The 26,112-nt window shown below is 39.3% G+C and overlaps 2 long non-coding RNA genes across 2 annotated transcripts; one reads left to right on the forward strand and one right to left on the reverse strand.

Annotated features, from left to right (window-relative positions):
* On the forward strand, positions 1–23,617 carry LOC141547925 (uncharacterized). Its single transcript, XR_012483701.1, has 4 exons — positions 1–531; positions 20,476–20,599; positions 21,880–22,040; positions 23,300–23,617. It is a non-coding gene; the product is annotated as an uncharacterized LOC141547925 (long non-coding RNA).
* LOC141547921 (uncharacterized) lies at positions 21,462–25,765 on the reverse strand. The gene is made up of 3 exons (XR_012483696.1): positions 25,724–25,765; positions 22,716–22,823; positions 21,462–22,003 (listed from the first exon to the last, which is right to left on the reverse strand). It is a non-coding gene; the product is annotated as an uncharacterized LOC141547921 (long non-coding RNA).
* Between the last annotated feature and the right edge of the window lie 347 nt (positions 25,766–26,112).

The following is a 26,112-nucleotide window of genomic DNA, read 5'->3' on the forward strand; positions in this document are numbered from 1 at the left end:
AGTTGGATCCTGACAGCCAAGGGAGTAGTATGTGAATAGAAGAATAGATGAGTGGACAAATAGACTAATAGACTAGATACATAGATAAGTGCTGATAGATAGATGGGATAGATAGGGTAAACAAATAGATTCAATAGATACACTTGATGCATAGTTAAATAGATAATGATGGGTAGATAAGTGAAAAGATAGATTTATAGTAGAAAAGTTTATAGGTAGAAAAGATATTTATAGGAAAAAAAGTGATTTATAGTTAGAAAAGGGATTTATATGAAAAAAGCGATACATAGGTAGAAAAGAGATATATATATAGTTAAAAAAGTGATTTAGGAGAAGAAACGAGATTTATAGGTAGAAAAGAGATTTATAGGCAGAAGAGAATGAATAGCTGCCTTAAATTATACATAGATAATGAAGGAGTCAATGGAGGGTTAGGTAAATCAGTAAATAAATTACTGGAGAGAGAGATCCATTTGGGCCCTCATCAGCATGATACCAAGGGCTGCTGTCATAGATTGAGACTGCCTTCACGTCAGTATTAAACTATTATATTTTATTCTTCAATATTATAGAAGCTAAAATGGTTGCTTTCTATCTGGCTTGGGAAATTGTTGACTTCTCTTTCTTCCCCTCTTCCCCCACGCCCCCCCAAAATTGCATTTTGTGGATGGTTATTCTAGTAGATCAATTGGACACATATCTTTCACTTATGCTGTAACATTTTACCTTTTCAGGCATCCTATAAGCCACTGCTGAAGCAGAGGAGATACTGAACCAGTTGTGACCAGATGCTGGCGATATTGAACGCATCTTAAGCCTCGGGATCGACTTAAAACGGGATTTAACCTGTTCATGAAGGTAAAGCATCTACATAGAGATAATGTACCTGCAGCTTCCCTCCTGCAGTCAGTGTTAATAGGAGATCAAGGTAGGGCCTGGTTGCTGACTAGCCCTATATATATATACTAGAAGTACAAATAATCTGGGAAATAGAGAGCCTACACTTAAAAGCAAACAAACAAACAAAAGCAAATTCTTTTAGTTCGGAAACTATTTTCTTTTTCCTCATCCTATGGCTGGTTCCCAGAAAAAAGATGACTTGCTCATATTAGAGGTTTCATAAATGCTTGTTAAATTCAATTACATATAGATGAAGACTTTTTCTAAAATTATAGGCAGCTGGCTGGTTCAGTGGATAACACTGTTGGACCTCCCTTGAATCAGCAACTGATTTCAAACACCAGCTGTAGGACTCTGGGCAAGTCACTTAATCTGTGTTTGCCTCAATTTCCTCCTCTGTAAATTGGGAATGATACAATCATGTTTGCTCCACAGAGGATAAGCCTCTGAGAACTATTTGTTTTCAAGTAGAGTCACAGCATCGTGGATTTTGAGCTGGCAGCAATATTTCAGGGTTTCTACTTCCATATTTTACAAAGAAAGTCACTGAGACACAAGGAGGTTTAGTATAGTTAATATATTGTTCAAGCGCATACAAGTTGTAAGTGGCAGAGACAAGATTCAAACAGATCCTGTTAATACTATCGTGTTACCTCTAAGTGTTCATTATATATGGGTGTATGGGTGTCCATATATGTGTGTGTATATTTCCATACTCCAATCTTCTAACCTATAACTAAACATATTTACTCTTAAAAAAAAAAAAAGTGGTGGGATGGGGTAGGGGAAAGACACTGTAATAAAGTAACATTAAACAAGTGGTATTTTGCTCTTCTGTTTATTTCTTACTTTCATGACTTTATATTATCACTTTAAACTCCCTGAGCCTCAGTTTCCTCACATGTTAAATGAGATAGTTGAGCTCCATGACCACTAGGAAACTACATTTCCAGTTCTAAAATTGTGATTCCACAGTGAAAATCTAGCAACATTGTGTCCTAATGTAAGATCTGTATTTGATCATTAATGAGTCATATATTTTCTCTTGGATTTTATATAGTTCATTTGTAGCAACATTAACCTGGCATTCCCTTCTGAGGGCTGACCCCATCCTTGTTGTGGTGACTGTTAGAGGTGGGCCGCCCTCATCCCGGTGACCATCCACTCCAGATCCTCTTTGTGGTTGGTGGGGTGACGATATCAGAAGCCAAAATGTTGAAAGATCTCGTTTCTTCCCTGAAGCCTGGAACACAGGTACCGAACCCGAAATAACAGGACATGCATCTCCCTGGCCCAAGGATGGGAGAGTCTGGCTGTTCCCACAAGACTTGGTCTGAGCCTTAGGGGTAGCATTTGAGGAGATGATCTATAGAATTCGGGAGATGGTGAAGCACTGTGTAAAGGTCAGATAATTCTCTTACTACTACTATTATTACTTGTACTCTTACCCCTATTATTATTACTACTATTTCTACTATTACTCCTCTTCCTACTCCTATTAGTATTACTCCTATGATTACTACTATTACTCTTCCACCAACTACTACAATTACTGCCACTCTTATTACTGTTATTATTCCTTGTAGATCTCTTCCTCCTGCTACTAGTACTATCATTGCTCCTATTCCTATTAATACTCCTTTTACTACCACTACTACTATTATTTCTACTACCACTTTTATTATTACTATTACTACTACTACTCCTCCTCCTACTCCTACTCCTACTCCTACTATAGTGTAACTCCTATTCCTATCATCATTACTGTTGCTATTACTACTACTTCTACTACTATTATTCCTACTCCTATTCCTGTTACTACTCATACTACTCCTACTTCTTCTACTCCTCCACCTCCTACTACTAAAACTACTCCTTGGTCCCTACTATTACTATAATTACTACTAGCACTACCACTACTACTACTACTACTACTACTACTACTACTACTACTACTACTACTACTACTATTGCTACTCTTACTTCTATTACTATTATTACTCCTACTGTGAGTACTGTTAAATTTTTCTAGTGCCATGACCAATTTCTTCTCCTAGAAGGGAGCCGACAACTTAACTATTACAACACCAGAAAGGGTGAAAGTGAGATTGTACAGCTGATAGAGGGCAGGGGCTTCAAGGCAGGAAGACTTAGAGTTCCAATTTTTCTTCCAAAACTTACTATATATTTTGACCTTAAACAAGTCATTTTACATCTGCTCTCAGTTTGCTCAATAGTGAAACGTTGTTTACCATAATCTCTATTGCCTAAGTTGTTGTGAGAGTCAAATGAGATTATAATTATAAAATAGTACAAATGCCAGCAAGTTATCATTATTTTTTATTGATTTTTGATTATAGCACATTTTTTTTGACAGTACACTGGCATATTTTTCTTTACAACATTATCCCTTGTACTCCTTTCTGTTCTGAATTATTCCCGTACTTCCCCACTAGGCCCTCCCATAGAGGGCAGGCATTGCCATACATATTTAAATATCTTATAGTATATTCTTGGTACAATATATATGTGCAGAACCAAATTTTATTGTTGTTGTTATTGCAAAGGAAGAATTGTATTCGGAAGGTAAAAATAATCTGTGAAGAAAAATAAAAAGCAAACAAACAAAATGCTCTCACTTTACATATCCCAGTGTTCAGGTTCTGGGTGTAGCTGATTCTCTCCATCATTGATCAAGTGGACTTGTATTAGCTATTGTCTATGTTGAAGATATCCACTTCCATTCGAACACAACCTCATACAGTATCATTGTTGAAGTGTATAATGATCTCCTAGTTCTGCTCGTTTGACTCAGCATCAGTTGATGTAAGTCTCTCCAAGCCTCTCTGTTTTCCTCCTGTTGGTCATTTCTTACAGAACAAGAATATTGCATAACATTCTTATACCATAATTTACCCAACCATTCTCCAATTGATGGACATCCGTTCATTGTCCAGTTTCTAGCCACTACAAAAAGTGCTGCCACAAACATTTTGGCACATACAAGTCATTTTCCCTTCTTTAGGATTTCTTTGGGATATAAGCCCCGTAGTAGCACTGCTAGGTCAACGGATTGGCAGATTTTGATAACTTTTGGGGCATAATTCCAGATTGCTCTGCAGAATGGTTGGATTCTTTCACAACTCCACCAGCAAGGCATCATTTTCCCAATTTTCTCACAGCCCCTCCAACATTCATCATTGTTTTTTCCTGTCATCTTAACGAATGTGACAGGTGTGTAGTGGTATCTCACACTTGTGATTTGGAACTTGTGAGTGGAAATAGTTTTAATTTCATCATCTGAAAATTGTCCATATCCTTTCACCCTTTTTCAATTTGAGAATGGCTTGTTTTCTTATAAATTAGCATCAATTCTCTCTATATCTTGGAAGTGAGGCCTTTCTCAGAACCTTTAACTGTAAAAATGTTTTCCCAATTGGTTACTTCCCTTCTAATCTTCCTGGCATTAGTTTTCCCCCCCCTGTGATAACTTTTTAATTTGATGTAACCTAAATTTTCTATTTTGTGATCAATAATGATCTCTAGGTCTCCTTTGGTCACATAATCCTTCCTCCTCCACAAGTCTGAGATGTAAACTATCCTATGTTCCTCTAATTTATTTATGACCTCGTTCTTTATGCCTAAATCATGGACCCATTTTGATCTTAAGTGTGGGTCCATGCCTAGTTTCTCCCATACTAATTTCCAGTTTTTCCAGCAGTTTTTGTCAAATAATGAATTCTTATGCCAAAAGTTGGGATCTCTGGGTTTGTCAAACACTAGATTGCTATTTTTATTCACTATCTTGCCCTGTGAACCTATGCTACTCCACTGAACAACTAGTCTATTTCTTAAGCAATACCAAATGGTTTTGGTGACTGTTGCTTTATAATATAGTTCTATATCAGGTACAGCTAGACAGCTAGACCACCTTCCTTTTTTTTTTCATTACTTACCTTGAAATTCTTGAACTTCTGTTGTTCCATATGAATTCTGTTATTTTTTCTAGGTCTTTAAAAAAGTTCCTTGGGAGTCAGATTGGTATAGCACTGAATAAATAGATTAGTTTAGGGAGTATTGTCATCTTCATTATATTCTCTCGGCCTATCCAAAAGCATTGAACGTCTTTCTAATTATTTAAATCTGACTTCATTTTTCTGGCAAGTGTTTCGTAATTTTGCTCCTGACTTTCCTTTGTTAGATATATTCCCAAATATTTTGTACTATCGACAGTTATTTTGAATGGAATTTCTCTTTGTGTCTCTTGCTGTTGGATTGTGTTGCTAATGTATAAAAATGCTGAGGATTTCTGTGGATTTATTTTGTATCCTGCAATTTTGCTAAAGTTCTGAATTGTTTATAATAGCTTTTTTAGCAGAGTCTTTGGGGTTCTCTAAGTATACCATAATGTCATCTGCAAAGATTGATAGTTTTATTTCCTCATTTCCTACTCTTAATTTTTGAATCTCTTTCTCGGCTCTTTTTGCCGAGGCTAGCGTTTGTAGTACTATATTGAATAGTAATGGTGATAGTGGGAAACCTTGTTTCACTCCTTATCTTACAGGGAAAAGTTCCTAAGATATTTGCTGACGGTTTTAAATATAGGTTCCTTATCATTTTAAGGAATAGTTCATTTATTCCTATACTCTCAAGTCTTTTTTTGTAGGAATGGATGTTGGATTTGATCAAATGCTTTTTCTGCATCTATTGAGAAGATCATATGGTTTTTAGTAATTTGATTATTAATATGGACAATTATACTAATAGTTTTCCCAATATTAAACCAACCCAGCACTGCTGGTATAAATCCTGCTTGATCGTAGTGTATTATCCTGGGGATGATTCTCTGAAGTCTTTTTGCTAATATCTTATTTAAGATTTTAGCATCAATATTCAAGAAGGAAAATGGTCTTTAGTTTTCTTTCTCTGTTTACAATCTACCTGGTTTTAGGTATCAGTACCATGTCTGGGGCATAAAAGGAATTTGGTAGGCCTCCTTCAATTCATTTTTTTTTCAAATAGTTTATATAGTATTAGAGTTAGTTGTTCTTTAAATGTTTGGTAGAATTCATATGTCAATCCATCTCTTCCTGAGGATTTTTTCTTAGGGTGTTGGTTGATAAATTGTTCTATTTCTTTTTCCGAAATGGGACTATTTAGACTTCTTACTTCTTCCTCTGTTAATCTGCGCAAGTTATATTTCCTCCACAAGTCTGAGAGATAAACTATCCTTTGTTCCTCTAATTTATTTATGATCTCATTCTTTATTCCTAACTCATGGACCCATTTTGATCTTTTCTCCCTATTTGCTGTTAAGTGTGGGTCCATGCCTAGTTTCTACCATAATAATTTCCAGTTTTCCCAGCAGTTTCTGTCAAATAATGAATACGTATTCCAAAATCTGGGATCTTTGGGTTTGTCAAAAACTAGATTGCTATTTTTATTCAATATCTTGCCCTGTGAAGCTAACCTATTCCACTGATCAACTAGTCTATTTATTAGCCAACACCCAATGGTTTTGGTGACTGCTGCTTTATAATATACTTTAGATCAGGTACAGCTAGGCTACCTTCATTTGATTATTTTTTTTTTCTCATTACTTCCCTTGCAATTCTCAACCTTTTGTTCTTTCCTATGAATGTTGTTGTTATTTTTTCTAGGTCATTAAAATAGTTTCTGATTGGTGTAGCACTAAATAAATAGATTAATTTAGAGAGTATTGTCATCTTGATAATATTCGCTCTGCTTATCCAAGAGCACTGAATGTCTTTCCAATTATTTAAATCTGACTTCATTTTTGTGGCAAGTGTTTTGTAATTTTTCTCATATAATTCCTGACTATTCTTTGGTAGATGGATTCCCAAATACTTTATACTCTCAACATTTGTTTGGAATGGAATTTCTCTTTGTATCTCTTGCTGTTGGATTGTGTTGGTAATATGTAAAAATGCTGAGGATTTAGGTGGATTTATTTTGTATCTTGAAACTTTGCTAAAGTTCTGAATTAATTCTAATAGCTTTTTAGCAGAGTCTTAGGGGTTCTCTAAGTATACCATCATGTCATCTGCAAAGAGTGATAGTTTGATTTCCTCATTAGCTACTCTAATTCCTGGAATCTCTCTGGGCTCTTATTGCCCAGGCTAGCATTTCTAATACAATATGGAATAGTAATGGTGATAGTGAGCAACCGTTGTTTCACTCCTTATCTTACTGGGAAAGGTTCCAGTGTATCACCATTACATATGATGTTTACTGACAGTTTTAAATATATAATCATGATTTTAAGGAATAGTCCATTTATTCCTGTACTCTCAAAGGTTTGTAGTAGGAATGGATGTTGGATTTTATGAAATGCTTTTTCTTCATCTATTGAGATGATCATATGGTTTTTGTTAATTTGGTTATTGATATAGTTGATTATACAAATAGTGTTCCTAATATTGAACCAGCCCTGCATTCCTGGTATAAATCCCACTTGGCCATAGTTTATCATCCTGGGGAGGGTTTTCTGTAGTCTTTTGGATAATATTTTATTTAAGATTTTAGCATCATTAGGGAGATTGGTCTATAATTTTGTTTCTCTGTTTTCAGCCTACCTGGTTTAGGTATCAGTACCATGTCTGTGTCATAAAAGGAATTTGGTAGGACTCCTTCAATCCCTATTTTTTCAAATAGTTTCTATAACATTGGAGTTGTTTTTTAAATTTTTGGTAGAATTCACATGTAAATCCATCTGGTGCTGGGGATTATTTTTTCTTAGGGAGTTGGTTAATAGCTTCTTCTATTGCTTTTTCTGAAATGGGACTATTCAGACTATTTCCTTCTTCCTCTGTTAGTCTGGGCAAGCTTATTTTTGAAGGTATTCTTCCACTTCATTTAAGTTATCGAATTTATTGCCGTAAAGTTGGGCAAAGTAGCTCCTAACTATTGTTCTAATTTCCTCTTCATTAGGGGTGAGTTCTCCCTTTTCATTTTTAAGACTAACAATTTTTGTTTCAAATACAGACAACTACAGGCACACAGTAGTAGACAGAGTCTAAAGTCGAGTCCTGACTTCTTTTAATCATCTTTTCTTTCTTAACTTTTTTGGATCATGGACTTTTTTGACTTACTGCTGAATGCCTCTTCTAGGAATAGACGTTTTTAAATGCTTAAAACAAAGGAACAGGATAACGAGGGAATCACGATTACTGAAATACTGTTTTAAAATGTTTTTTTCTCAATAGTATTTTATTTTTTCCAAATACAGGTAAAGACAGTTTTCGACATTCATTATTAAAATTAGTTTTGAAAATAAACGTGATATATCCCAGGTTGAGAACCTGTGCACTAGGAACTTGGAATTTTCCCCCTCTCTCCACTCCTGGAAATGTCTCCATTCTTTATGAGGACACTCTGTTCCAAGCTGAAGTTGCTCTGAATTCCTTGGGAAACTGAAGGAGGAATAGACCTGGCTGAGTCTCCCCAGGCCTACTCCTTGGTTACTTGAACTGTGGTTCTGTGAGGAACCCATACAGAACTATCAGCCTCCACCTTGGAGCTGGTGAAGAACCAGTTCTATTTCTGTGGGCAATGCCATGCCAGAGGCACTTGTTGCTTCTCTGTTGCCAATTACTTCTTTAAAAGCCTGGGTGTATTTATTAATACAGACAGAATAATTTCTCATAGATCCACCGAATGCACTCCCTGGGATGTAAGGCACACACAGACAAACAAAGGGAGGCCTTGCATCCCACAGCACCAAGCTCTAATCCCTCTTAGTCTGCAAACTCAAAAATTCCATTACTCAGGACAATCATGAAGCAGAGAAGAATGGTCAATAATTGTAGGGAGTCACTCTGGCACCCTTTAAGGAGGGTATCTGCAAACAGCTTAGAGCCCCTTCCTCAACCTGGAAGGCTCTAAATCTTACCCATGCTCACTGATCAGAGAAGGAGCTCCCCGGCTGCCGGGATACTAGCATGGGAAGGCGCTGAGTGCTTTTCCTTCATTGTGCATTGCTTACCAGGAGATGTAGCCGCTCCAGTGTTCATGGCACACTCTTGGGCTTCACGGGGCAGAGACAGGTTACTGAGGGGAGGGGTAAGTTGGAGGTCTGAGCCAGTGAGGCAATGGTAATGTTCTTGGGTTTTAGTCACCAAGCATTCATCAAATGCCCAGTGCAGCAGACAGATCCCAGGCCTGAAGCCAGATGTGGCCTCAGGCTCACTGGCCTTGTCACCAAGGGAGAGGGGGCCCAGCTAGCTCATTTTTGAAAGGGGGAAAAAAAGAATACCTCCACTTCCAGGTTTGAGAGGAGGATCCAATTGGGATACATGCAAAGTTTAGCAGACATCCTGGCCTGTTCCTAGCCTTGGATTTAAATTGGTTGGATTTATTCAGGGAACTCGGCTGCTTGACGATTGGAACACATCGTTTTATTTCATTGAAAAGGGTCTTTACCCTACAATTTCTCAAAGCAAATGCTTCTGTTTAATGTGAGCTTCAATCTCTTCCCCCAGTTGTTGCAACATTAGATTTATTGGTGTATTAAGCAGATGTTGTTCTCAGGGCATGTTGCTCGTGACCTCTTCCAGACTTACTATCCTATGGATCTAACATGATAACCTTGGCCTAAGATTGGATGTGTCTTGTACAGACAACCCTGGCCTAATTAACAAAAGGATCCAAGATCTGCAGTGTTCAAATTGTCCAAGATGAAAGGTACCTGATGAAGAGGTCCGGGGACATAAACTTGGCCCTAGGCTCCATCCCAAGAGCAATATGTGGGCTTAGCTCCCTTTCCCGCTGGCTGCTTCTACTCATGTCCCCAGATTCTGGTCCCTGTGTCTTTTGTGACTGTATCATTCTTTGGTAGTCCACCTCATCCATCAGGCCTTAGACTACTCAATAAGCAAAGCACAATTAAACAAGGAGCAAACATATATTACATATACTTACTAGGGGTCAGATATTACACTAGACCCTGGAGACATAAAGATAAAAACAAAATGGTCTTGCCCTCAAAGTTTATATATTATTGCGGAAAATGATGTCAACAAAAAAAAAGTAGGAAGAAAATCATTGCATAAGCAAGATAATTGCATAAATATTTTCATATACATTGGATTTATCCTATATTTTCACATATATAACATGTAATGACTGGTCATTTAGGGAAGGAGGTGGAAGGAAGGAGGGGGAATGTTGGAACATGAGGTTTCGCAAGGCTCAGTGTTGTAAACTTGCCCCTTCATATGTTTTCTACATAAAGAGGTTTCCTAAAAAATATTGTTAAAAGAAAACTTCCGCATAAAGCCTGAGCACAATCCTCATCAGATGAGCAGTTGACTTGCTTACCTTGGCCATGGAGACCTCATTGTGTCATGCCCATTGTGACACGCCTGAGAACACCCAAGGTTTTCTGACTTAAAGGTGATGTTCTCTCCCCAACCACCCAGTTGGATCCTGACAGCAAAGGAAGTAGTACGTGAATAGAAGAATGGATGAGTGGACTAATAGACTGATAGACTAGATACATAGATTATTGGTGATGGATGGATGGGATAGAGAAGATAAACAAATAGATTGAATAGATACACTTAATGCATAGTTAAAAAGATAATGATGGATAGATAAGTGAAAAGATAGATTTATAGTAGAAAAGTTTATAGGTAGAAAAGTGATTTATAGGTAGAAAAGAAATTTTTAGATTAAAAAAAGGGATTTAGAAGTAGAAAAGAGATTTATAGGCAGAAGAGAATGAATAGCTGGATTAAAATATACATACACCCCCCCCCAAAATATTGCAGTTTGTGGATGGTTTTTCCAGTATATGAAATGGACACATATCTTTCACTTATGCTGTAACATTTTACCTTTTCAGGCAACCTATAAGCCAATACTGAAGCAAAGGATATACTGAAGTCAGAGTGACCAGATTCTGGCGATATTGCTACGATCTACTTAAAATGGGATTTAGATTGTTGTTGGGGAGTTTTGATCTACACTTTGGAGTTTATTGCACTGGTGGGGGGAAGGGAAGAGATGATGTTTCTGAGTTTGATTGTTGGGGAGTTTTGATATCTATACTTTGGAGTTTATTGTACTGGTGGGCAGAAGGGGAGAGATGATGTTTCTGAGTTTGATGTGGTTTTAAAAATAAAAAAAGGTTTTTTTTTTTTTTTTTTCTGTTTCCAAAAGTGTCAAGTTGTCATTCTTTCAGCTCCCACATGATTAGTGATATTTCCCAGTTTCTTCTGTACTATCTGGTGATTACATTTGCCAGCTCGTTAATCCTAAAGAAATACTTCTTGGCAAACTTATTGGGTAAACTACCTTTTTCCCTTATTTCCAGCTAGCCCATACTGCTGATGGGTAAAGCTATGGGCTAAGCTGGCTATCCTATCTGGGTTTGGGAATAAGAGAGGCAGGCAGATTTGTTCTTCTTTGAGATTGTGAAAAAACTGTAAGTAGGACCTTTGCCATCAGAGGCTGGGGACCATCTGAAAGTCTGGGAACAAAGAGGTAGTGAGGGTTAACAAGCAGCAGGGCTGTTGTGTTCTAGCCAGAGAAGTTCCAGAGAAGCTCGGAACTGGCCCTGCTGAAGTCTTTTGGATCTTCCTGGAGGAGCAGAGCAGCCATTCTCCACCAGGAGGGCAATTCAGAATGACAAGGGACTGGCTTAGAGATTTGCATCCAGGTGCTTCCCCTCAGCTCTAGGGGAAGGCTGAGCCAGAAAATAATTGGTGTCCCCACAGGCTTGTGCTAGAGCCCCCCATTCCCCCTTAGAAGTTTCTTCTGCCTGACTTGTGCTCATTATAATCTATATGAGTGAAATGTCAAACTTCTGTTTCTGAAAATAACCTTTCTACAGAAGCTGGGAACCTAAATCCCCTGGATGAAGAAGAGGGATAGTAAGAGTGCTAGAAAAGCAAATGGGTGCTCTGGAGACAGCAAGATTGGAGATGGGAAAACCCCATCTGATTTGATTCCATAGATAGTGGCAAACGTCAGGTTAGCCACAAAGGATGTTTGCACTGATTGATAAAGCTGGAACAATACCTCTTGGGAATTGATGTACAGGCCCTGGCAAGAAAATGAAACCAAACTAACTCCCAAGCAGGATGCAGCCTTAATTGGCTGAAGGACCCCAGAAGACCCTGGACAAGCCAGTCAAGCCGGCTTCCAGAGCTAGTCCTTAGCTTGGCCTTGGGAATCCTCCCAGGGGGTGGAAGAGGAGGAGGTCTGGATTGCTCTCTGACAGCACCTTCTCATCCTCCATCTTGGGCTTTCCACTTCTGGGCTTGGGCTTGGAGGGTCTCATCTACAGAAAACCACCTTCTTGAGGGCAAGAACTGTTGGAGTTTTTCCTTGGTAGCTCTGCCATTTTTCCACTTCGAATCACTTCCGATTTACCAATATTTATTAAGGAAACAAGCATTTATTAAACTCTTTTGTACTAAGCACTGTGCTAAGCACTTTACACATATTCTCTCCTTAACATCACTGGGAGGTAGGTGCTAACTGAGGCAACAGGTCAGCAAAATAGAGGCGAGATTGAAACAGATCTTGTCTTGTACAGACAACCCTGGCCTAATTAACAAGGGGATTCTAGATCTGCAGCGTTCAATGGGGTGTTTTCCAAATTCTACATGATGAAAGGTACCTGATGAAGCGGTCTGGGGCCTTAACCGTGGCCCTAGCTCCTTCTGCTTTGCAGCCAAACCCTAGGCTCCATCCCAAGAGCAATATGTGGGCTTGGCTCCCTTTCCCGCTGGCGCTTCTATTCATGTCCCCAGTTTCTGGTCCCTGTGTCTTTTGTGACCATATCATTCATCTGGTAGCTCACCTCATCCATCTTCCTTAGACTACTCAATCAGCAAAGCTCAATTAAACAAGGAGCAAACATACATTACATACTTACTAGGGGTCATATATTTCACTAGACCCTGGAGACATAAAGGTAAAAACAAAATGGTCTTGCCCGCAAAGTTTATATTCTATTGGGGAAAATGATGTCAACAAAAAGAACTAGGAAGATAATCTATGCATAAGCAAGATAATTGTACAAATATTTTTACATACATTGGATTAAGCATATATTTTCACATATTTAACATGTAATTACCTGTCATCTAGGGGAAGAGGTGGAAGGAAAGAGGGGAAAAGTTGGAAGAGAAGGTTTTGCAAAGGTCAGTGTTAAAAACTTACCCCTTCATATGTTTTGTAAATAAAAAGCTTTCCTCAAATAATTTTTTAAAAGAAAAAACTCCATAATACCATGTAGCGTGTTGTCGTCTCCAGAAGCTGCTGGATCACTCTCTGGGAAGAGATCTGCTGTGTCTACTCACATCTCTCAGACAGATTCTTCTTCCTGTAGTGAACTGTTGTCTCCAGGTAGTTGCTGTTAACTCTTGTCCAGAGAAGTGACTCCCCTTCCTGCAGAGAGCTGCATCAAGCCAGACTTAGTGCAGAGTCTTCTCCTTGAATCCTGGCTCTGAATCTCTTCCAGCTCTCATCCTTCTCCAGGCAGACTGACTTTCCAGGCCTACTGTTGCCTCTTTTATCCTCCCAGAGAAAGGGCGTGGCATAATGCAAGGGCTTCTGGGAAGAACCACTTTAGCCAATGAGCTTGCTCCTTCTATCAAGGCATCCTGAGTTCTCACCTTGTAATTGTCTAGACAACCTGAATTCTCACCTTGTCACTGTCCAGACAACGTGAGTTCTCACCTAGTAATCCTAATATCTCCCCCTTTCTTTTGATTTAGAACATAGGACAGTCATGACCTTGAAACCTAAAGCCATCAATATGGGAAGTATTACAGATAATTACATAAATTACATAAGCACATAGTAACATAGTAACATAACACATGCTAGAAGTATATAACATAATCAAATAATCATAAATTGAAAATTTATAAATGTCCATAAATCCATTGTCCATTAGTCTCATCTTGTGTGAGGAAGTCCAATGATTCCTGCTGGTTTTAAACTTCTTTAACAGTCTTTTTATTAGCCATGCTCTTTCGGTGTAAGATGTTTCTTAGATCTTCTCCTTTATTTTGAGGTCTTTCTCTTTTTCTGTCTCTCTCTGATGGACAAGGCGAATATGACTCGTTGGCACCCATCTGATTCCTTCTCCTGCTGAAGAAATACAAGCAAACCCTCTCCCCCAGGCAGTTAACCTACCTGGTCCCTTCCATTCACCACTTTCTGGATCTCTCCACATCACCTGGCGATTATCTAAGGACAGTGGAGCTGCTCGCACTGGACACTGCCCTTCTGGTGGGTTATAAAACCTGTCTGCCGCAGCCAGTGCATCTTTGTCAAAAATTAGAAAATTAATGGTATAGAGAACTAAATTTAGAAGTTCTCTAGGGTTACCTGTGGCTCCCCCTTTCTTTTGTTTTTGGAGGAGTGTCTTAATATCTCTGTTTCTTCTCTCTACTCTTGCCTGCCCTTGAGGATTAAAGGGTATGCCCGTGGTATGTAAAATCTTATACTGTGCACAAAAGTGTGTAAAATGTTTGGACGTATATGCAGGTCCATTGTCTGTTTTTATTGCTTGTGGCACACCCATAATTGCAAATGCTTGTATAAGGAATTCAGTGACCACTCGGGCTGTCTCTTTTGCTGCTGGCACTGCAAATGTGAATCCTGAAAAGGTGTCTACCACGACATGGATAAAAGATAGACGACCAAAAGATTTATAATGGGTCACATCCATTTGCCAGATTTCATTGGGTCTCAAACCACGAGGATTCTTCACTGGAGGGAGTGTAGGAGCATGGCAAGGAAGACAAGCTGTACAGCTTTTTACTATGCTCCTAGCTTCCTCTCTTGTGATTCCAAATTGTAAACGTAAAGCTCGAGCAGCCTGATGATATTTAGAATGAGATTCTTGTGCTTCCTGAAATAAAGGACTACTGGCTAACATCGTTAGAAGGCTATCTGCCTTTGAATTTCCAACAAAAATGGGACCTGGAAGTCCACTATGTGAGTGGACATGCAAGATATAAATCTTGCCTGGATGTTTTCTCACTTGCTCTTGAAGTTCCTTAAAGAGCTGATAAATATTAGAGGCTGCAAATTTTATTTGGGCTGTGGCAATTCTTTGTACTACACCTACAGAATAAGCTGAATCAGTAATTATATTTACGTCTCCTGGGTAATAAGTAAGAGCTAGCATGATAGCAAATAATTCATTCTGTTGAGTGGATTGAAAAGGAGTCCTGATTACTCTCTTTATGGTTAAATCATGAGAGTATACAGCACAAATATTTTCTTTGGAGGCGTCTGTAAAGATTGTTGGTCCTTTAAGAGGAACCTTGGAAACCTTTTCTTCAAAGATCCATCGCCAATTATGTAGTAGCCGGGTAATCTTTAATGGAGATCCATGTGCAAAATTTGGAGCGGTGGCCAATAAAATTTGCCATTCTGGGATGGTCTCACAGCATACATTAATTTGTGCGTTAGTATAGAATGTGTATATTTTTTCAGGACTTATTCCAGATAATTGTGTTACTCTCTTAATAGCCTTTAATAAAATCCTAGCCACAAGCACTGGGTAAGGTGTAAGGCTTTGTTCTGGTTGTGCTGGGAGGTTCATCCACTCAATCACTCTGTCTCCTTGATGAAGGACTGCTGTGGGTGCCTCTTTTGTAGCAAAAACTGATATTTCCAAGGGTTTTTGAGTGACTCTTTCAACCACATTTTGTGCTTCTTTTGTAAGCTGGCGTGGTGAATTTAAAGCACTGTCTCCCCTTAAAATGTCATATAGAGGTTGTAGTTGATTGGTAGTTAAGCCTAACACTGGACGCATCCATTGGATATCTCCTATTGATTTTTGAAAGTCATTTAAGGTGTTCAACTTCTCTGTTCTTAAAGAAAGCTTTTGTACTGTGAGTGTCTTAGGATATACTTGATATCCTAAATATTGAAAAGGAGCCTGTCTTTGAATTTTTTCTGTAGCTATATGCAGTTTGTAGTACTTTAATGTTTCCATGGTCCTTTGTAGACATGCTTCTAACATTTGTTCCTCAGGTACACATCCCAAAATATCATCCATATAATGTAACAATATTACTTTTGGAAAGGCTTTTCTTACTGGAGCAAGAGCAGCAGCAACATACATTTGGCACATAGTAGGGCTGTTTTTCATTCCCTGTGGCAAAACTGTCCATTCATATCTTTTATAAGGCTCAGCCAAATTAACACTAGGCACTGAAAAAGCACATCTTTTCATACCCTCCTTATCTAGAGGGATAGAATAGAAACAATCCTTAATGTCTATAACCCATAGAGGCCATTCTCTTGGCAACTGAGTAGGAGATGGAAGTCCAGGCTGAAGAGTTCCCATAGTTTCCATCTGTTCATTTACTCTTCTTAGATCAGTTAACATCCTCCATTTTCCAGATTTCTTTTTCACCACAAATACTGGGGAATTCCAAGGACTTAGAGAAGGCCGCAAGTGTCCTTGGTCAAGTTGTTCTTGCACTATGTCTAATAAGGCCTGAATTTTATCACTTCTTAAGGGCCACTGTTCTACCCACACTGGTGAATCAGTCTTCCACTGAATAGGAACTGGTGAAAGTGCAGGTAGGCCTTCAACAGCAGCCCTGCCTAAAAAGCTGAAGTGCTTATTTGTAATCCTATCTGCTGTAAAATGTCTCTTCCCCACAGATTGATGGGGATTTTTTCAACCACAAAAGGAGTAAAAGCTCCTGTTTCTCCTTCAAATACCTATCTCAAAGGCCTAGCACTAACTTCTGGGGCTATTGATCCTCCCACCCCAGACATATAGCAGACATGTCTGCTTTAATCTTTGGCCAGTGACCGGGCCAATTGGCACCTCTAATAACTGTACGATCTGCACCCGTGTCTACCGATCCTTCAAATGGTATTCCGTTTATATAAATAGTAAGCATAGGTCGGTCAGCTGTCACAGCTGCTGTCCAATATATTCCTGGATTTTGTTCATTGGAGTCAAAATCTAGGCGACTATCACGAGGTTGCTTATTAGGGGTACGTAACAATATGCCTGATGCTACTACTTCTCCTGGTTGATAAATCACACGTTGTCTGCCTGTGTTAGTGACTGGGATATTAGATACACGTTCTCCAGTTTCCCACATCAGTGTATGGATGGACACTGTTTTGTAGGCACTCTCAGAAGGTGAAATGGTCAAGCCTACTGTGCCTGGAGGCAAAGGATCCATAGGCTCAACAGGAACAGATTTCACTTCTCCAGGGAGTATCTCGGTAGTCTCTCCTGCACACAACTCTATTTTTCCTAATTTCAATCCCTTTCTTCCATCTGATTGCCTTTTGGCTGATTGATCATGTCTTAAAATTCTCTGGATGTAACCTCGGTTGCCATCATGCCCCACTTCGGGGGCTGAAGCTGGGCCCCACCTGTCATTTCCCTGTGTCAATCTACATTCGGAGGCCCAGTGGAGGCCCTTGTGACATTTTGGACATGGAGTTTTAGGTCTTCTCTCACCCTGTCTTCTCACTGTATCTCCATATCTACACTGAGCTCTTAGATGCCCAATTTTTCCACATTGAAAACATCGCCGAGTTTCTCTAGAAGGCCCTTGCCAGGAGGGACCCTGTCTTTCCACGTTCATCATTGTCCGGGTGTAAAAAGCATTTGTTCCCACTGTAGCACAGCGTCTTATGATCTCCTCTAAAGGAGCATCTTTGTCTAATCCCCATATAATTCTTTTGCAAATCTCATTGGCATTTTCCTTAGCCAGATGTCTGGTCATTATTTCTGTAGCTGAATTTTCTCCAATAGTTCTTTTGACAGCAGTTTGCAAATGTCCCACAAAATCTGCAAAAGGTTCATTGGGACCTTGCTGTATTTTAGTGAAAGCCTCTCCACGATCTTTCTGTCCAGGAAGGACACCCCAAGCTTTTATTGCAGCCTTAGCAATTTGCTCATATATTGTCATGGTATAATTAATCTGTTCTGAATTCTCTCCATAACAACCTTCACCAGCCAAGTGCTCAAAAGTGAATTGTGTGTTAACTCCTATTTCCAAATTGCATCTGTCTTGAATTTTACATAATTCATGAAATTCCACAAGCCATAATAAATTTTCTCCAGGTTCCAGGCATGTCCTTGCTATGGATTTCCAATCATTTGGGGTTAGGACTTCATAAGACAAACCATCTAGTAACATTTTAACATAAGCTGATGTAGCCCCATAAAGGGTACAACCTTTTTTCAAATCTTTAATTTTATTCAAATCTAAAGGTGCATATCTTCTCCTTTTTTGACCTACAGAGTCAATATTTTCAATCACAGGATATGCATGTATAAAATCACTTATATCCTGTCCTTCTCTCTTAGCTTTAACCAATGCTTTTTCTAATCTTGTCATAGGCTTAGGCTGCTTCACAGGCAATTCTGTTTGTGTTTCTGCCTCTTCCCCTCCTTCTTCCTCCACCTCTGAAGGTGGGGTGGATGTGGGCCTGCCAATAATCTGTTCTCTAGGCAGGGTTGAAGCTTCTTCAAGAGAATCATACCATAATTCCTCATTTAAATCCTCTTGCTCTAAGGCAAGATCTTGATCTTTCCTTTTTTCCTCACACTTCCTCCTCTGTTCCTTTTTAAAACTTTTCCTTCTCCAACAACTTGCTTGATAGTTTAAGGTTAATTGAACTATGTTGTAGATATAAAATACTTCTGCAGAAATTGAACGAGGCCCATTTTTTGCATAAAATTCTTTCATTTCAAATCCCACTAGCTTCCATTTATCTACATCTATCTTTTCTTCCTCTAAGAACCAAGGGGATGTGCGTCTTAATGCAGCCAAGAGTTTAGCAATCTGTACCCATGTTACAAGTAAACTCTGCTCCTCAATTATCTTGATTATACTCTCTATAGTACCACTCCTGAATGGGGGTGGAGCTGAGGTTGCTTCTGGGGCTGGGGATGAGTCGGCTGAGGTCCAGGGATTGAATATAGCTAACATCTGCCCCATTTCAGCTATAAGAGATTCCTGGTTTAGCCCTTAACAAGTTAAGTTCCTTATTTATCTATTAGCACGCTCACTTAATCTTTAACAAAGTTTCCTCGTTACTCACAGTTCTGGCTCAGAGAGACTGAGATCTGGATGGGAGGCTTTTCCACTGGAATCAGGACCGTGTCTGTCCCTGTTCGGGCGCCAAATTGCGAAGGTCTGGTCTAGCTCCTCTTGTCAGGATAAGCAAAAGTCCTTGCCCCACGTGTGGACGCCAAATGTAGCGTGCTGTCGTCTCCAGAAGCTGCTGGATCGCTCTCTGGGAAGAGATCTGCTGTGTCTACTCAAATCTCTCAGACAGATTCTTCTTCCTGTAGTGAACTGTTGTCTCCAGGGAGTTGCTGTTAACTCTTGTCCAGAGAAGTGACTTCCCTTCCTGCAGAGAGCTGCATCAAGCCAGATGTAGTGCAGAGTCTTCTCCTTGAATCCTGGCTCTGAATCACCTGCAGCTCTTATCCTTCTCCAGGCAGACTGACTTTCCAGGCCCACTGTTGCCTCCTTTATCCTCCCAGAGAATGGGCGTGGGATAATGCAAGGGCTTCAGGGAAGAACCACTTCAGCCAATGAGTTTGCTCCTTCTATCAAGTAAACCTGAGTTCTCACCTTGTAATTGTCCAGACAACCTGAATTCTCACCTTGTCACTGTCCAGACAACGTGAGTTCTCACCTAGTAATCCTAACAATACCAAGTGAGCACTACCCTCATCTGATGAGCATTTGCTTTGCTTACCTTCTCCATGGAGACCTCATTGTGTCATGCCCATTGTGACACGCCTGAGAACACCCAAGGTTTTCTGACTTAAAGGGGATGTTCTCTCCCCAACAACCCAGTTGGATCCTGACAGCCAAGGGGGTAGTATGTGAATAGAAGAATAGATGAGTGGACAAATAGACTAATAGACTAGATACATAGATAAGTGCTGATAGATAGATGGGATAGATAGGGTAAACAAATAGATTCAATAGATACACTTGATGCATAGTTAAATAGATAATGATGGGTAGATAAGTGAAAAGATAGATTTATAGTAGAAAAGTTTATAGCTATCAAAGATATTTATAGGAAAAAAAGTGATTTATAGTTAGAAAAGAGATTTATATGAAAAAAGCGATACATAGGTAGAAAAGAGATATATATAGTTAAAAAAGTGATTTAGGAGAAGAAACGAGATTTATAGGTAGAAAAGAGATTTATAGGCAGAAGAGAATGAATAGCTGCCTTAAATTATACATAGATAATGAAGGAGTCAATGGAGGGTTAGGTAAATCAGTAAATAAATTACTGGAGAGAGAGATCCATTTGGGCCCTCATCAGCATGATACCAAGGGCTGCTGTCATAGATTGAGACTGCCTTCACGTCAGTATTAAACTATTATATTTTATTCTTCAATATTATAGAAGCTAAAATGGTTGCTTTCTATCTGGCTTGGGAAATTGTTGACTTCTCTTTCTTCCCCTCTTCCCCCACGCCCCCCCAAAATTGCATTTTGTGGATGGTTATTCTAGTAGATCAATTGGACACATATCTTTCACTTATGCTGTAACATTTTACCTTTTCAGGCATCCTATAAGCCACTGCTGAAGCAGAGGAGATACTGAACCAGTTGTGACCAGATGCTGGCGATATTGAACGCATCTTAAGCCTCGGGATCGACTTAAAACGGGATTTAACCTGTTCATGAAGGTAAAGCATCTACATAGAGATAATGTACCTGCAGCTTCCCTCCTGCAGTCAGTGTTAATAGGAGATCAAGGTAGGGCCTGGTTGCTGACTAGCCCTATATATAAACTAGAAGTACAAATAATCTGGGAAATAGAGAGCCTACACTTAAAAGCAAACAAACAAACAAAAGCAAATTCTTTTAGTTCGGAAACTATTTTCTTTTTCCTCATCCTATGGCTGGTTCCCAGAAAAAAGATGACTTGCTCATATTAGAGGTTTCATAAATGCTTGTTAAATTCAATTACATATAGATGAAGACTTTTTCTAAAATTATAGGCAGCTGGCTGGTTCAGTGGATAACACTGTTGGACCTCCCTTGAATCAGCAACTGATTTCAAACACCAGCTGTAGGACTCTGGGCAAGTCACTTAATCTGTGTTTGCCTCAATTTCCTCCTCTGTAAATTGGGAATGATACAATCATGTTTGCTCCACAGAGGATAAGCCTCTGAGAACTATTTGTTTTCAAGTAGAGTCACAGCATCGTGGATTTTGAGCTGGCAGCAATATTTCAGGGTTTCTACTTCCATATTTTACAAAGAAAGTCACTGAGACACAAGGAGGTTTAGTATAGTTAATATATTGTTCAAGCGCATACAAGTTGTAAGTGGCAGAGACAAGATTCAAACAGATCCTGTTAATACTATCGTGTTACCTCTAAGTGTTCATTATATATGGGTGTATGGGTGTCCATATATGTGTGTGTATATTTCCATACTCCAATCTTCTAACCTATAACTAAACATATTTACTCTTAAAAAAAAAAAGTGGTGGGATGGGGTAGGGGAAAGACACTGTAATAAAGTAACATTAAACAAGTGGTATTTTGCTCTGCTGTTTATTTCTTACTTTCATGACTTTATATTATCACTTTAAACTCCCTGAGCCTCAGTTTCCTCACATGTTAAATGAGATAGTTGAGCTCCATGACCACTAGGAAACTACATTTCCAGTTCTAAAATTGTGATTCCACAGTGAAAATCTAGCAACATTGTGTCCTAATGTAAGATCTGTATTTGATCATTAATGAGTCATATATTTTCTCTTGGATTTTATATAGTTCATTTGTAGCAACATTAACCTGGCATTCCCTTCTGAGGGCTGACCCCATCCTTGTTGTGGTGACTGTTAGAGGTGGGCCGCCCTCATCCCGGTGACCATCCACTCCAGATCCTCTTTGTGGTTGGTGGGGTGACAATATCAGAAGCCAAAATGTTGAAAGATCTCGTTTCTTCCCTGAAGCCTGGAACACAGGTACCGAACCCGAAATAACAGGACATGCATCTCCCTGGCCCAAGGATGGGAGAGTCTGGCTGTTCCCACAAGACTTGGTCTGAGCCTTAGGGGTAGCATTTGAGGAGATGATCTATAGAATTCGGGAGATGGTGAAGCACTGTGTAAAGGTCAGATAATTCTCTTACTACTACCATTATTACTTGTACTCTTACCCCTATTATTATTACTACTATTTCTACTATTACTCCTCTTCTTACTCCTATTAGTATTACTCCTACGATTACTACTATTACTCTTCCACCAACTACTACAATTACTGCCACTCTTATTATTGTTATTATTCCTTCTAGATCTCTTCCTCCTGCTACTAGTGCTATCATTGCTCCTATTACTATTAATACTCCTTTTACTACCACTACTACTATTATTTCTACTACCACTTTTACTATTTCTATTACTCCTACTAGTACTGCTACTCCTACTCCTACTCCTACTAGTGTCACTCCTATTCCTATCATTATTACTGTTGCTATTACTACTTCTTCTACTACTATTATTCCTACTCCTATTATTATTAATACTACTACCATTACTATTACTTTTATCATTACTACTCTTTTTACTACTTCTATCACTACTTTTATTCCTCTTCCTATTACTGTTACTACTCATAATACTCCTACTTCTTCTACGCCTCCACCTCCTACTACTGCCACTACTCCTTTGTCCGGAAGTCCATATGTTTTCTAAATAAAGAGGTTTCCTAAAAAATATTGTTAAAAGAAGACTTGCGCATAAAGCCTGAGCACAATCCTCATCAGATGAGCAGTTGACTTGCTTACCTTGGCCATGGAGACCTCATTGTGTGATGCTCATTGTGACATGCCGGAGAACACCCAAAGTTTTCTGACTTAAAGGTGATGTTCTCTTCCCAACAACCCAGTTGGATCCTGACAGCAAAGGGAGTAGTATGTGAATAGAAGAATGGATGAGTGGACTAATAGACTGGTAGACTAGATACATAGATTCCTGGTGATGGATGGATCAGATAGAGAAGATAAACAAATAGATTGAATAGATACACTTAATGCATAGTTAAAAAGATAATGATGGATAGATAAGTGAAAAGATAGATTTATAGTAGAAAAGTTTATAGGTAGAAAAGTGATTTATAGGAAGAAAAGTGATTTATAGGTAGCAAACAGCTCTATAGGAAGAAAAGCCATTTATAGGTAGAAAAGAGATATTTAGATTAAAAAAAGGGATTTAGAAGTAGAAAAGAGATTTATAGGCAGAAGAGAATGAATAGCTGGATTAAAATATACATACAACCCCCCCCAAAAATATTGCAGTTCGTGGATGGTTTTTCCAGTATATCAAATGGACACATATCTTTCACTTATGCTTTCACATTTTATCTTTTCAGGCAACCTATAAGCCAATACTGAAGCAAAGGAGATACTGAAGCCAGAGTGACCAGATTCTGGCGATATTGAAAACATGTCTTTGGAAATCTACTTGAAACGGGATTTAGATTGTTGTTGGGGAGTTTTGATCTATACTTTGGAGTTTATTGCACTGGTGGGGGGAAGGGGAGAGAGGATGTTTCTGAGTTTGATTGTTGGGGAGTTTTGATATCTATACTTTGGAGTTTATTGTACTGGTGGGGGGAAGGGGAGAGATGATGTTTCTGAGTTTGATGTGTTTTTAAAAATAAAAAATGTTTTTTTTTCTGTTTCCAAAAGTTTCAAGTTGTCATTCTTTCAGCTCCCACATGATTAGTGATATTTCCCAGTTTCTTCTTTACTATCTGATGATTATATTTGCCAGCTGGTTAATCCTAAAGAAATACTTGTTGGCAAACTTATTGGGTAAACAACATTTTTCCCTTATTTGCAGCTAGCTCATACTGCTGATGGGTAAAGCTGGCTATCCTATCTGGGTTTGGGAATAAGAGAGGGAGGCAGATTTGTTCTTCTTTGAGATTGTGAAAAAACTGTAAGCAGGCCCTTTGCCATCAGAGGCTGGGGACCGTCTGAAAATCTGGGAGCAAAGAGGTAGTGGGGGTTAACAAGCAGCAGGGCTGTTGTGTTCTAGCCAGAGAAGTTCCAGAGAAGCTCGGAACTGGCCCTGCTGAAGTCTTTTGGATCTTCCTGGAGGAGCAGAGCAGCCATTCTACACCAGAAGGGCAATTCAGAATGACAAGGGACTGGCTTAGAGATTTGCATCCAGGTGCTTCCCCTCAGCTCTAGGGGAAGGCTGAGCCAGAAAATAATTGGTGTCCCCACAGGCTTGTGCTAGAGCCCCCCATTCCCCCTTTGAAGTTTCTTCTGCCTGACTTGTGCTCATTATAATCTATATGACTGAAATGTCAAACTTCGGTTTCTGAAAATCTAACCTTTCTTCAGAAGCTGGGAACCTAAATCCCCTGGATGAAGAAGGGGGATAGTAAGAGTGCTAGAAAAGCAAATGGGTGCTCTGGAGACGGCAAGATTGGAGATGGGAAAACCCCGTCTGATTTGATTCCATAGATAGTGGCAAAGGTCAGGTTAGCCACAAAAGATGTTTGCACTGATTGATAAAGCTGGAACAATACCTCTTGGGAATTGATGTACAGGCTCTGGCAAGAAAATGAAACCAAACTAACTCCCAAGCAGGATGCAGCCTTAATTGGCTGAAGGGCCCCAGAAGACCCTGGACAAGCCAGTCAAGCCGGCTTCCAGAGCTAGTCCTTAGCTTGGCCTTGGGAATCCTCCCAGGGGGTGGAAGAGGAGGAGGTCTGGATTGCTCTCTGACAGCACCTTCTCATCCTCCATCTTGGGCTTTCCACTTCTGGGCTTGGGCTTGGAGGGTCTCATCTACAGAAAACCACCTTCTTGAGGGCAAGAACTGTTGGAGTTTTTCCTTGGTAGCTCTGCCATTTTTCCACTTCGAATCACTTCCGATTTACCAATATTTATTAAGGAAACAAGCATTTATTAAACTCCTATGTACCAAGCACTGTGCTAAGCACTTTACACATATTCTCTCCTGAACATCACTGGGAGGTAGGTGCTAATATCCACTCTCTCAGTTAAAGAAACTGAGGCAACAGGTCAGCAAAATAGAGGCGAGATTGAAACAGATCTTGTCTTGTACAGACAACCCTGGCCTAATTAACAAGGGGATTCTAGATCTGCAGCGTTCAATGGGGTGTTTTCCAAATTCTACATGATGAAAGGTACCGGATGAAGCGGTCTGGGGTCTTAACCGTGGCCCTAGCTCCTTCTGCTTTGCAGCCAAACCCTAGGCTCCATCCCAAGAGCAATATGTGGGCTTGGCTCCCTTTCCCGCTGGTGCTTCTACTCATGTCCCCAGTTTCTGGTCCCTGTGTCCTTTGTGACCATATCATTCATCTGGTAGCCCACCTCATCCATCTTCCTTAGACTACTCAATCAGCAAAGCTCAATTAAACAAGGAGCAAACATATATTACATACTCACTAGGGGTCGTATATTTCACTAGACCCTGGAGACATAAAGGTAAAAACAAAATGGTCTTGCCCGCAAAGTTTATATTCTATTGGGGAAAATGATGTCAACAAAAAGAACTAGGAAGACAATCTATGCATAAGCAAGATAATTGTATAAATATTTTTACATACATTGGATTAAGCATATATTTTCATATATTTAACATGTGAATCCCCTGTCATCTTCCCTGTCATCTAGGGGAAGAGGTGGAAGGAAGGAGGGGAAAAGTTGGAAGAGAAGGTTTTGCAAGGGTCAGTGTTAAAAACTTACCCCTTCATATGTTTTGTAAATAAAAAGCTTTCCTCAAACAATTTTTAAAAAGAAAAAAACCCACATACCAGGTGAGCACTACCCTCATCTGATGAGCATTTGCTTTGCTTACCTTCTCCATGGAGACCTCATTGTGTCATGCCCATTGTGACACGCCTGAGAACACCCAAGGTTTTCTGACTTAAAGGGGATGTTCTCTCCCCAACAACCCAGTTGGATCCTGACAGCCAAGGGAGTAGTATGTGAATAGAAGAATAGATGAGTGGACAAATAGACTAATAGACTAGATACATAGATAAGTGCTGATAGATAGATGGGATAGATAGGGTAAACAAATAGATTCAATAGATACACTTGATGCATAGTTAAATAGATAATGATGGGTAGATAAGTGAAAAGATAGATTTATAGTAGAAAAGTTTATAGCTATCAAAGATATTTATAGGAAAAAAAAGTG

This window comes from Sminthopsis crassicaudata, chromosome 6 (genome assembly GCF_048593235.1).
Source record: "Sminthopsis crassicaudata isolate SCR6 chromosome 6, ASM4859323v1, whole genome shotgun sequence".
Taxonomy (NCBI): domain Eukaryota; kingdom Metazoa; phylum Chordata; class Mammalia; order Dasyuromorphia; family Dasyuridae; genus Sminthopsis; species Sminthopsis crassicaudata.